At 48.2% G+C, this 11,894-nt stretch overlaps 1 protein-coding gene across 1 annotated transcript in view; it reads left to right on the top strand.

Annotated features, from left to right (window-relative positions):
• The first annotated feature begins 3,877 nt into the window (after window positions 1-3,877).
• CD151 (CD151 molecule (Raph blood group)) overlaps window positions 3,878-11,894 on the top strand; it is a 31,861-nt gene continuing 23,844 nt past the window's right edge. Inside the window, exon 1 of the mRNA XM_052692772.1 lies at window positions 3,878-4,014. The gene's annotated coding sequence lies outside the window, so the exon portion shown is untranslated. The remainder of the gene's footprint in view (window positions 4,015-11,894) is intronic.

Here is an 11,894-nt window from a genome sequence, read left to right as displayed (position 1 = left end):
TGTTTGTGTTGAGTTTTTTTTCAGGAGTTGCAAGAGGTTCAGCCTCACTTGATTTAGTTGCCTGCTGCAGCATGTAGTGCTCAGGAAGGGTTGAGAAGTGTGTTCCTGGTGGTGATATGTATAGGAGACTTGTAAGTAATAAGCAAGGAGTGAGTGGATGAGAAACCCTTGTTTCCAGAGAAGCACAGGAGCAATTCATCTGCTGTCTTATTTTTTCTCTTTAAAACAGCCAGAGTCTGAGTCTGGATGATCAGGGAAGGCAGGGCAGGGGGAATTAAGGAGATGCTTCCCCAGAGTCTGGGGCCAGCGTAGAGCTTTCAAACACAGCACATTGTCTCCTTGTATCTATGCTTGTAGAACCAGACATATTTAATAACGCTCATGCATCCTGTTCACCAGAGTTAGGAATTTCATAGCTCTTAGACCTTGTACCCTATATTTATTTCAACATGTCAGTGTCTTACAGAAGTATCTATCCATAGCTCTGGCCACAGAAATTATTACTCATTTCCCTTGCTATAAACAAACAACACAGGAAGTAGTGCACTGTAACTTTTTTTAGCAGGAACAGGGTGAACTTTTGTTTTGCCTATGATAAAGTGGCACAGAGGTTGGACAGCAGTAAGCACTAGGGTGTGTTTTATACTGGATGGTGCAATAGTGTTTTGTTGGTTTCCTGGACAGTATTTACATTTCCTATTGGAAGACCTAGACACTCACAACCGAAGAAGTAGAAGAGCCCTTGACTCTGTGTATCCACTCCTTTGTAGTAACTAAAACATTGGTGTGCTATCACTGCTATTTTCATGAAAGAAGTCCAACACACAGCACCATACCAGCTACTATGAAGACAATAAATGAGATTCCAGCCAAAACCAAGACAGTGTGAGAATTTCTCCTGTTGCTGAATGGAGATCCTGGGAGAAGCCACATTCTTCGAGTGACTGTTGGCAACTCCAATATAAGCAAAAAGCAAATAACAGGGACAGCCTGAGGTGGTATGAGATAATGGATGAAAAACTGACTGCCTGAGAGCTTATTGCTGCACTGCATTGGCTGCAGTCTCTTCGTGGACAGGTGACTTTTTGCACATAATCTATAAAGCATTTTGGAAATGTATCACGAGAAAGTACACTTCTTATGGCCTCGAAGCTTATGCTGGCCCATGCAGCAGTGCAGCTGTGTATACAATCGGGCTAAGAGCAAAGAAGAAAAAAAACAGCTGCTCTGACAAGCCCCCACAGTCCCATAAAGTTCTTGCACGCAGGCAAGGGGACCCTGCTTTGCCTTGCGTTTCACTCATCTCTTTCATGTTAATATGCTAAGGATAAACATAACAGGATTAGCCTGACAGCATCTCTTTGGCAGGCCAAAATAGGGATGAAGAGAGAGCATTAAGCCGTGGTGCTAAGTTTAAAGCTTTCCCACGGGACAAATGAAGGAATCACAAAAGGCCTTGGATGTTTGTTTGTTTTTACCTATGACTGTGATAGGTGAGACAGGGGGGTAAAGCTCAGGGAATGATAAATAGCATTGCTAGAAAACCCCTGTAAGAGGACAGATGAGGATCTTGCTTCTCTGCTGTTTTAACGCTGTCACTTCTACTTGAATGTGTTGGAGACGTGACAGCATTTTCCACTCATCTCATGTGCTGCATTCTTGGGGCTGGAGGCTCAGTGGTGTTGACCCAGAGTGCCTGGAAAGAAACTGGGCAGTGCAGGACCCCACTTGCAAAGGTTCATCATCAATCAGTGATAAAGCACATGCACTCAACTTTTGGCTGTGGCTTTATGGAGTGCCTTTGCTCTTTCCAGGCAAGCTTGTTCCTGAGGTGCTGCTCATAGGAATTTCACAACTGCATAATGGCTCACCAGTTGCCCTAGAGCCACTTTGTTCCAGCAGCTTAAACTCCAAGAGATCCATCCACAGACATTTAATCAGTCCCTTTGGGTCTCTCCTGGATTATTTTCTCTTCTATTACCCTCTACTGTTAATATATTTTCTCTCTTTTTACTTATTAATTACTTAGTCCATATATAAAACAAATACTTCATGTCTGGATATAGATGTATCTTGGAACTCATGCTATGTACCTTTAAATACTTCATTTGAAAATCTCTTGGCTCCAGTAGGTCCACTGTACTGCAGCTCAGTGCTTTGGTAGTTCGTTGAGCTGCTGTCAGTCTGCTCATTACTTATCTGCCTGTTAATGAGCCATGCTGAAATTTCAGTTGGTGCAGCTACAATAATCTGGATCCAGATTCCTCGAGCCCCTGAGGCACGCTTTAAACATCTCAAGCCAAGCAGTTTAATATGGCCTGATTCTGCGAGCAGAAGATTAGCTGCATGCTTCTTTAGAAGTGACTAGGCCACAGTAGAACTGGCCAGATAAAATTAGTTGTTTTTCAAGATAAAGATATATCTAATTAATCGTTTACAGAGGTTGCATTTGCGCAGTTCTGGGCAGAGGTGGTGGTGATGGCTCCTACAGGTGAGCACTGAAACAGCAAAGTGTTGCAGTGTAAATCCCTGCATGACACAACCGTGCTACTGGACTCCTGCATATTCCTGAGGGTCTGGGGAAAAGGGGACACTGTGGTATAGCTCATGATTATCTGCAGGCTTTCCTTTTTCTTGCCCTGCCCAGCTCTGTGTGAAGTGAGCTGTTGTCTGCTGATTTTGGTCTAACACAGCCCCTGTTCTTTGAACGTGCCCCTTCCCTCTGACTCACTGCAAACCGGATGATGGTGAACATCATCAGAGCAAAAGTGCTGAGAAGTGAGTCTCTCCTAGCAGTCCATACAGAACTTCTTAGGCTGTCCATCTTGGTCTGTTGCCTTAAAGAGTGTGGTATCCGATGAATAATTGAATACTCACTGAAAAAAGATGAAGAAGAGGGGGCTCAGGGGAGACCTTATCTCTCTCTCTACAGTGACCTGAAAGGAGGTTATGGCACGGTGGGGGTCAGCCTCTTCTCCCAGGAACAGTGATAGGATGATATGGGGAGGTTCAGGTTGGATATTAGGAAAAAATTCTTAGAAAAAGCGGTGGGGCAGTGGCACAGGCTGCCCAGGGAGGTGGTGCAATCATCATCCCTGGACATATACAAGGAAAGGGTAGATGTGGCACTGAGGGATGAGGTCAGTGGGCATGGTGGGGTGAGCTGGGGGTTGGACTTGGTCATCTTAGAGGTCTTTTCCAACAGGAATGATTCTATGAAGTGACTGGGTACATGGGACCCTAGTTAAGGCACAGTAGAGGGCAACAACCAGTAGGCCCTCAACTGGCCTTTTCCCTCACTCTCTGCTCAGCTCTCAGCCAGCCCTAAGAAACTGAGACCGCTCAGTCTCTGAGGGGAGCAGGTGGGGTTTCCCTTCCTGCAGATCCCAGCCGGCTGCTAACTGCGGTATTTGGACCGAAGTTGAAATGAGGTAATGGAAGGATGAGGCAATGTGCCAGTCAGGGCTTGATCTCAATGTGCAGGATGTCTCCTGGAAAGATCTTTAACCAGCAGCTCTGACGCCTCTAAAAAGGGAAAGGCTTGGAAAAAGAAGAGCTCGTGTTCTTCACAACGCGGTGCCTGCGGCCATGGGAACGGCGGGTGAGGTAAAGGCGGCAGGAGGCAGAGGTCGCTGCCGCAGGGCGCGCTTTCGCGCTTGCACAGCGCGCCGAGACCGCGCCGCAGGCACTGCAGGTGGACGGAAATCGGGGTGCTTTGTTTTACAAAAAAAAATATATATATATATATTACTTTATTCTATTTTTCGAAACCGCAGGGGCTCCGACAACCCATGCCGGCCGCCGGGCGGACTGTACGTGAGGGCTCTCTGCCGAGGCACCGCCCGCTGGGCGTCCCGGGGCTGGGCCGGGCCGGGCGAGCCGTGCCGCCCTTCTCCCCTCCCTCCCCGTTTCCTGCCGTGCTCCCTTCCCTCCCTCCCTCCCTCTCTCTCCGCTCGGCAGGTCGGGGCGCGAGGCGGCGCGGAGCACGGCGGTCCGGCGCGGTGCCGCTGAGGGGTGAGGCGGGGCGCCCCGAAATGGCGGACGGACGGGGTGTGAGGGGGGAGCGGCGCGCGGGGCTCCCCGCGGCCGGTAGCGCTGTGTGGCGCGGGGCGGGAAGCGGCGAGGAGGCAGTGCGTGGGGGCTGCCGGCCGGGAGGCGGCGTGTGCGTGCGTGTGTGTGTGTTTGTGTGTATTTGTGTGTATTTGTGTGTGCGTGGTGCCCGTGGTGTCCGAGGGCCGACTCTGCTCTTTCCCCTTGAAAGGTGTTTTTCTTGTCCTGCCCCTACTTCAACTTGTAGGGCTGCTAGAGGCAGAGGATAGGGAGAGTGGGGCCGGCTAGGAGTCCGGGCGATGTCCCGCTGCCTTCACGTGGAGCTGGGTCAGTGCTGCGCTGTGTCCCTCGCCGAGAGGGCTCTCCCGGTAGTCTCTGCTGTGTTGTCTTACAAAGACTGCAAACTGCTGTACGTTTAACAACAAAGTAAAATCTGGTTCTTCTCAAGGACGTCCATGATCAACCTGTTGCGGTGTCCTGCTGTATCTTGACGAGCCCTAGACGTTTAGGCTTGCCCAGAGCATCCCTCGAAGTGCCCCTCCCTCATGTCCCTCACCGCTGCCTTTCTTTCTGTGAGGGCTCGAGCGGTGTCTGCTAGAACAGGGGGTCAGTAAATGTCATCACCCACCAGAGGTGGTGCCCAGGGGCTGCCATTTTCTTGAACCAGTTTTGAAGCACGGCCCTTTTTCAAAAGATGTTTCAGTTGCCCTGGGTGAGGCTGTTGCCTAGACTCTTAAGGGATCTTTGGTGCTATAGATGCTGTCTGGGTGTTGCTGGAGATGGAGAGTCTCTCTCAGGCAGATGTCCTTCCCCATCCTGCTTGACTGCTATTGCTGTCAAACGATGATTGCTTGAGATGAGGAGAGCATAGCGTGGCTCTTTTGTGCTGTTATAGGCTGAAATGAAGAGGAAAAGAACTGTTTCAAATATGTCTCAGCACTGAGCAAGCTTGGTCTCAGTAAGTTTGGTGGTGGACAAAATGAGTGATAGACTGAGCAGGACTGCTTGAACATGGGAGGTGACTGAGTTCATATAAACTGAGTGTCTAGTAGTCTTTAGCATAAACTGGGGTCTGCTTTTCTATCATTATCTCAGGCTTTCATGAGTAAAAGCTACCATTTTAAGGAAATCTCTTTGACACCTCTGTTTGATGTAGCGCGTCATTCGTCTGTGTGGGGAGTGGCTCTTCACTAAGCTCTATTTCATGGAGAAGAAAAAGGATCTGTCCTTCATGCTAGTCATAGTTAAGAGCTGTGACGCTCTGCTAGAGGATGCTGTAGGTAACAAAAAACTACATGAGCTCAAGGTAAACTAGAAAAGCAGGTGCAAATTTTTTTCTGAAGGAGTTTGTACATAGGACAGGATCCCGAGCCAAAAACTGTTGGGATCTTGGGAATATTTGGGACAACATCACTTGGAGTTCATCACTTAGAGTTTTACCAGAGATGGCAGCCTGTCAAAGAGAGGTGTCCAGCATGTGCGGGTCTTTGCTCTGGCTTGCTACAGCTGCTCAAAGATGCTGGTATTTCAAGTCAGATATCCTTGCTGAGAGCTTGGGTTGTGAGTGGAAGCAGCCGGCAGCCTTTGAGCTCCTCTGTGTAAGTACCCTGAGATTACATCCTTGCTCTGTAGTGTCCTGATGTCCTTGTGTTCCTGTTATGGACATCTTTTTATCCACATGCCTTATTTCTGCAAAAAACATCTTGTTCTGAAACTTCCATCAACTACCCGATGCATGTGACTTCTGTTAAATAATAGTTTCTTGGTAGAGTCTTTCTGTAATAGGGGAGAATTATTGGTCTCAGCTGCCTGGTGAAAGTCCTGGCAGTCCTTGCTCTACACTGGCCTCAGTAAACAATAAGAACATATCTTGTCTGTTTGTTTGGAATAATGTCCCATATGTGACAGCTGTTCATGTTTCACTCTGGAGTCCAAAGTGGTTAGTCCTTCCTGCCACATTTTCCTCCTATCTCAAGGCAGGAGTACTATGGGAGGACTTGCTTTTAGGGACAGTGCGAAGAGCAGAGCACTTGAGAAGGAGGAGCTTTGATAGCAAGACTGAAACTGTGGCTCTCCTCTTGAACCTATGATAGAAGCCATCTTCTGAGTTACCTAAGAGCACCACCCTAAAAAGATTTTTCATAAATGCTTTGGCTTCCCAGCGTTTTTTTTTGTGCAGAACGAAAGCACCATGCCAGTTTGGAAGCAAGTAGGAAACAGGCACAGCAATTTGGCCTAAGTCTGTATTTGAGATAAACACGACCACATTTCCTGCCCTTCAGGGTTTCACTCAATGATTTGTGCCGTCATTAGTGCTGTGTAGGATGAACAGCAGCAGCCCTTTGCAGCATTGCTTTTCCTTTTGCTGCCAGGTAGTTCTACTAAAAGCAAAACACGTCTCGCTCTGTCAGACTGCAGCATGACACAGGAGAGATGAACTGCCTCACTTCACTCCCATTGACTGCCAACCCCTTGCAGCCTGTGCAGCATCAGCAGCTTTGCTGATCAGTGTGAGATTTTGTGGCCGTGACCCCTGCTAGCGCGGTTTGGCACGCTGTCTTGCCATGTACTGCCTGTGTTGTTCCTGCTTGTCTGCAGAATTGTTGTGTTCCTCTCTTCTTCCCACGGCCCCTTTTCTTCCTCCAAACAGCACACGACGAATCCAGCCTTGAGTGCTGCCATACTGCTGCTGTGCTGGCTTACGCTTCATGTTGCTTCTTTGTGAGTGCAGTAAGGCATACATTGTCAAAGCCCTGGCTCTGCAAAGGACATTTCTGGTGTGGCCTCCTCAAATTTTTGCTATTGGGTGGGAGAGATTCTTCAGCAAGGGGGTGGAAGAAAGCTGCTTGTATCCCTTTGTGAAGCAAAAATTCTAGGTGGGGGTGGCTGATGGCGTGGTATCTATCTGCTAAGAGGTTTCCAAGGAACATTCCGTATTATTCACAGCTAGTCACAGTTATAGTGCAAATCTGTAGCTGTTTCCTTTGCACACATGCAGACCAAGGAACAATTCTCTTGCTTTTGAGGAAGCTGTGAAGGAATTCTGAGCTATGTGTCCCATAGTTGGTTGACCACTGATAAATTCACTTCTGTGAAGTCTGGCTTCTGTTTCGAACAATCTTGTCTGGTGTTTCCAGGTCTCTTGTAACGCAATCATGTTGTTCCTGTGATTTTTCTTGTGCCTTCTGCCAAAGAATAAAGCTTTGAGAGATAAAATGTGGAAGTACCAGATGTGAAAAACAAAAACAGGGGAGCTTTGCTGTTTCATGTTCAAGTCTACTGCTACTGTCCTCAATGGCTTTGTCAGTCTGGCTATTTAAAGCTCACGAAGAGACCCTCCTGCACTCCCCAGCTGTATCTCTGCTCTTGGACTTGACACTAGGTATCTCCAGCTGCTCCCTGACCACTTGTACCAACTGCTGAGGTCATGGAAAGCTGGAGGGAGGGTGACTCCTGGAAATTACAGCACATCCCTACTTCCTTGGCTGCGAGGAATGGAAACCAAGTCTTCCTGGTTGTTTAAAACCCTCTAGATCTTTCTGGTGAAGATCAGGTCTCCTTCCTTCTCTCTTCTTCATCCTTCCTTTCAAACTCTGAATACAATTTTCCTCTTGCTGCAGCAACATGCACTTTGACAGAGCTTTCCCCCAAGAGTGGTGACCATCTCTCCAATCTGGAAGAAACGCTCCTTTCTGTGCCTGAAGTATGGAGGGAGGGACTGGAAGGGAAGGGCTGCAGGATGCAGATGAGGTGATCTGTCAGGTCTTCAGAGAGCACCTGCACCATCCCTCCCGAGGGCACAGAAGCCATTTGCTGCCAGCTCTTGGTAGATATCAGCACTGTAACAGCAGCACTGATGAGCATCTCGGCAGTGCTCTGCTCCTTCCCCCCCTGTCAGGCTCCTCTGCGTGTGATCTCAACAGCATGGCATCTGGGGGAATGTTTTCAATCAGTCCTATTAATCCTGAGTCCTGGCTGCTATACTGTAATAAAATTCTAGGCAGAATGAGCAGGAGGATAATTGCTGCTTTGCACTCCTGATATTTCATGTCAAAATAAGAGAGGTGGGAGCTGCTCTTGTGTATGAGTGGCTCCGTCTGTGTTTCTCACACAAATTGCTCTTGCTGGTCAGATGCTTATGGTTTTCCCTGCTAGCTGGACATGTGCCAGAGTTAGAAAGGGTGTAAATTTAAGTAGCTGGTGGCACATGTATGTGTGTATAGTGTGCATTTTTTGATGCCAGCAGTGCTGGATGCTAGTGATGTTTATCTAGATAGATGGGAAAGTACATCAGGAATTAATGTTCTGCAGAGGTTAATGGAATACTTAACAGCTATATAACTTCAGTTGGATATTGACCCACAGCCACTGTCAGCAGAGTGCAGACCACCAAATACAGTTTTAATCATGCAGTGAGCTCCGTGGTACGAATTCTAGGCTGCATCCATACAGGCTGCCACTGAGTTGCTTGTCATACCTACTGCTGAGCACGAGTGTGAAAGGCGAGAGTGCATCCAAGTGAGGATGTGGGAAGCAGCGTGGTGAGAGGAAACAAAACATCTCGGGAAAGGCTGGAAGTGAGAAGTGTGGGAGGTGTGAGGAGGGATGTTGCTCAGAACCACAGGTTGTTCCTGCTGGTTTCTCCTGACAAAGGCCCATTATTGCTGAGCCAGAAATAGGTGACATCAAACGCTTGGCACTGACTGTTGTTTCTTATCTATTGCTGGTACTGGGTCTGAATGCAGAAGGAGCAAAGTTCACTTTTGCAGCCCCAGGGAAACAGAACAAAGCAGCGGGAGCTGGGGCAGCAGAAAGAGTTGCCAGGCTCTACCTGGATGTCTGTACTCAAATGGATTTTATCCCTGTAGCTGTGGAGTGCAAGATGCGTGCTCATTAGAAGCTGCGTGGTTGTGCTGAATTATGCAATGTTTCCCATGTATCTTTGCTTGTCAAAAGAGTGGGAGATGCAGTAGGAAAAAGATCTGGGTGAGTTGAAATTATATCTGATGCCTCACCCTAGAACACTTCCCCCTTACGTGGGAGAAGTAGACAGGAGAAACACCAAGAGGTTAATTACTATTTTGCACTTCATGTACTATGTGCCAAATGAAGTTGGGTTTTGGGGTCTGGACCGTGTTTGGGTATGACCAGGTTGGTCCATGTTTCTAACCACAACTCCTTTGGCTGGTCAGGTGGTTGTGGTCCTCCCCTGCCAGCTGGAAGAGTGCAGTACAGGTCTGTAGGTGTGCTTCAGGTAGCCGTGCAATCAGCTATTGGATGAAGGTGGCTCCTTAGAAAGGTGTAAGCATAAGCAGCCACTAGTGGAAGCAGGTTGCTGGTCTTGTGGGACGAGGTGGGGTGGTCAGGAACGTTAACAGCTTGGCAGCTGGTTGGATACAAACTGTGGCTTACCAGCCTCATATACACAGAAGGTTTTAGGCTTGTACTGGCATTGTATATTTAGACTTTCAGCTCTGTACATCACCCAGCAAACTGGTCACTTGTGAATGTAACTGGACTGCAAACAATGGATTATTTGACTTTTCCATTGGTTAAATTCACTTCAACCAAGAGATGTTTGGGGTAGGAATTTCTGGAGGGGAGGTTTCTGTTGTGTTTGAGCCTTAATGGCCTGTTGTCTGCTAATCTGCCAGAGCAAGAGCAGCGGTGTCTGCGTGGTTGTTCTCAGAGTGCACTGAACCTCAGTGACCCCAGCAGCCCAACATTAGAGAAAATAAGGGGGAAGCACAGATCCAGTCCATTTTACACACTGTGGGAGCCAGCATGTGGATGCCATTCATGCTGGCATGTCTGGCATGGCAGCCCGTGAGCGTGGAGGAGGCAGGCGTGAGTCACAGCTTGTGAATGTCAGTATCTCTTCTCAGCCTTGGTGGAATCCAGAGGGGAGGAGTTCATGCCCCCGTATCAACCCCCATGTTGCCCTGGAGACAGAGGTGATGTTTCATTTCGCTTCGTGGTGGCCGTAAGCTGCAGGCAGAGCTCCAAGGGTGACTGCGGGAAGCCACCTAAACTGTCCATCTGTTCCGTAAACATAAACTCTGCACATGTTTGGGGAAGCGTTGGGCTTTGTGCTTGTCAATACGGTTCGTTCAGCACAGAAGGGGTGGCTCTGGTGCAGTGTGGGAGCACTGCTTACTGAGGAGTGGTGCCACCAGCTAGCAGAAGAATGTCTGCCTTAGGTCTCCCCTCACTATATGGAGAGCAGAGCAGCCCTCTCTCACCCCTGTGAGAGATGTGGCTTAGATGAGAGTTCTGCGAGAGGTGAGATGGGTGATTTGTGATTTGCCACAGCCTGCTGTAGCCTGCAATTTACCTTGTCATCTTGAGGAGGATTTTTTTTCTTTCCACTTTTATGCATAGGACCTCTTCATACATTTGAAGAGGAGGAACTGTTGGGCTGCTAACTGCTGTGCCTCTGAGTGGTGGGTTGCTGTCTCATTCCTGCTCCTGAGAGGGGAACATACAAGCATATTGCTCAGCTCCTGTGATGTGCTAGCGAACGAGCTTAACAAAGCCTGCTCTGTTCATTGCCAGGGCTTACCTCTGGTGTGTTCCCAGGCAGGAAAAAAGGGAATTTAAAGCCACTGTACTTACAAGGAAAAATCCTGGCTGTTGATCTCGCCTTAGAGTTGGTCAGGGTATTGAGGAAATGTGGTCCTTGACTCACAGCTGTGCCATAAGGAATTTGCAGGGAAGGAAAAGCAGACAGCTGCAAGGGAACACTGCTTACTCTGGTGTCAAGATGTTTGCCATCTTCCTATCACAGAGGAAAATGCTCTGCTGCTGCTTTTTACCAAGTGCAAAGTAGTAGTCCAAAGCCTGAGCATATATGCCAGTGACATTTGAAGAGGCTCCCAAAGGAACAATGTATGTGGTTACTCCCATTTCTTGAAGTGTTTTTTGAGTCATCCTGCTATTTGAGAGTTAATCCAAGTTGTCCTAGACAGGTAGGATGGACTACTTTAAGCCTTTAAAATTATAACCTTTGAAATAGTGGGAAGACAAATGAGATTATATGGTCCCTGTAGACGTGAAAATTGGCTCTGCAGGGAGGGGGAGTGAAAAAGAGTTAGGTATCAAACTCCTTTTAAGCTTTCATGTAACAAAGCTTGTTCGTACAGTGCTGGAATCACCTGAAGGTGTGAGGAAGTAATCCATGGCAGGATTTTTTAGCTGCATCTGAAATGCAGCCTCTGTGTGCTGACACCTGTTAGAGGAACCCCCTTTCATTTTCTTATCCCTCCCTGCTCCAAGCAAAGCAGACCATACTGACGGAGACCTGCCAAAGCCCAGCACACCTCTGAGGTGATTATAGCTCCGTTCCCTTTATGAAGCTGCCACCTGCCCTTTGCCTGTAATTTAAGTGAAGCAGCACGGAGTACCTATATGAGCCCAGCGCTGCTACTGGCAGCTCCGGCTGATGGCTAAGGGGTTTTCTTTAGAGCCTGCTGGAGTGTGCTCTGAGCTTGGGGACTGCTTTTTGCCTCTGCCTTCGGCGTTGGCAAAGGGCCAGCAAGTAATTGCCTTGAGCACAGCCCTCTCCTTCCAGTTATTTATTCACATGCTGATGCTTCCCTGTCAAGTTTGGAGGCTAATCTAAAAACAGTAGCATAAATGGTTCTGGTGGAGTCCTTAAAGCCTGCTGCATGGAGGGGCAGTGGAAGGGGGAGAAACGTTGTATTTTTGGCTTGGGGGGTTGTTTGATTTTTGCTGGAAGATCTTTCTCAGTGCTGCCTCACGCAGTGTGGATTGGGTGTTTTCAGTATTGCTTCTATGGCAACAGGAAAGAGGCAGCTATGGACTGGGCTCTCAGCTCCAGAAAA

The sequence above is a fragment of the Tympanuchus pallidicinctus genome, unplaced genomic scaffold (genome assembly GCF_026119805.1).
Source record: "Tympanuchus pallidicinctus isolate F22 unplaced genomic scaffold, pur_lepc_1.0 scaffold3, whole genome shotgun sequence".
Lineage (NCBI taxonomy): Eukaryota > Metazoa > Chordata > Aves > Galliformes > Phasianidae > Tympanuchus > Tympanuchus pallidicinctus.
Note: the sequence above shows the minus strand (reverse complement) of the source record. Positions and strands in the feature narration are given on the sequence as shown.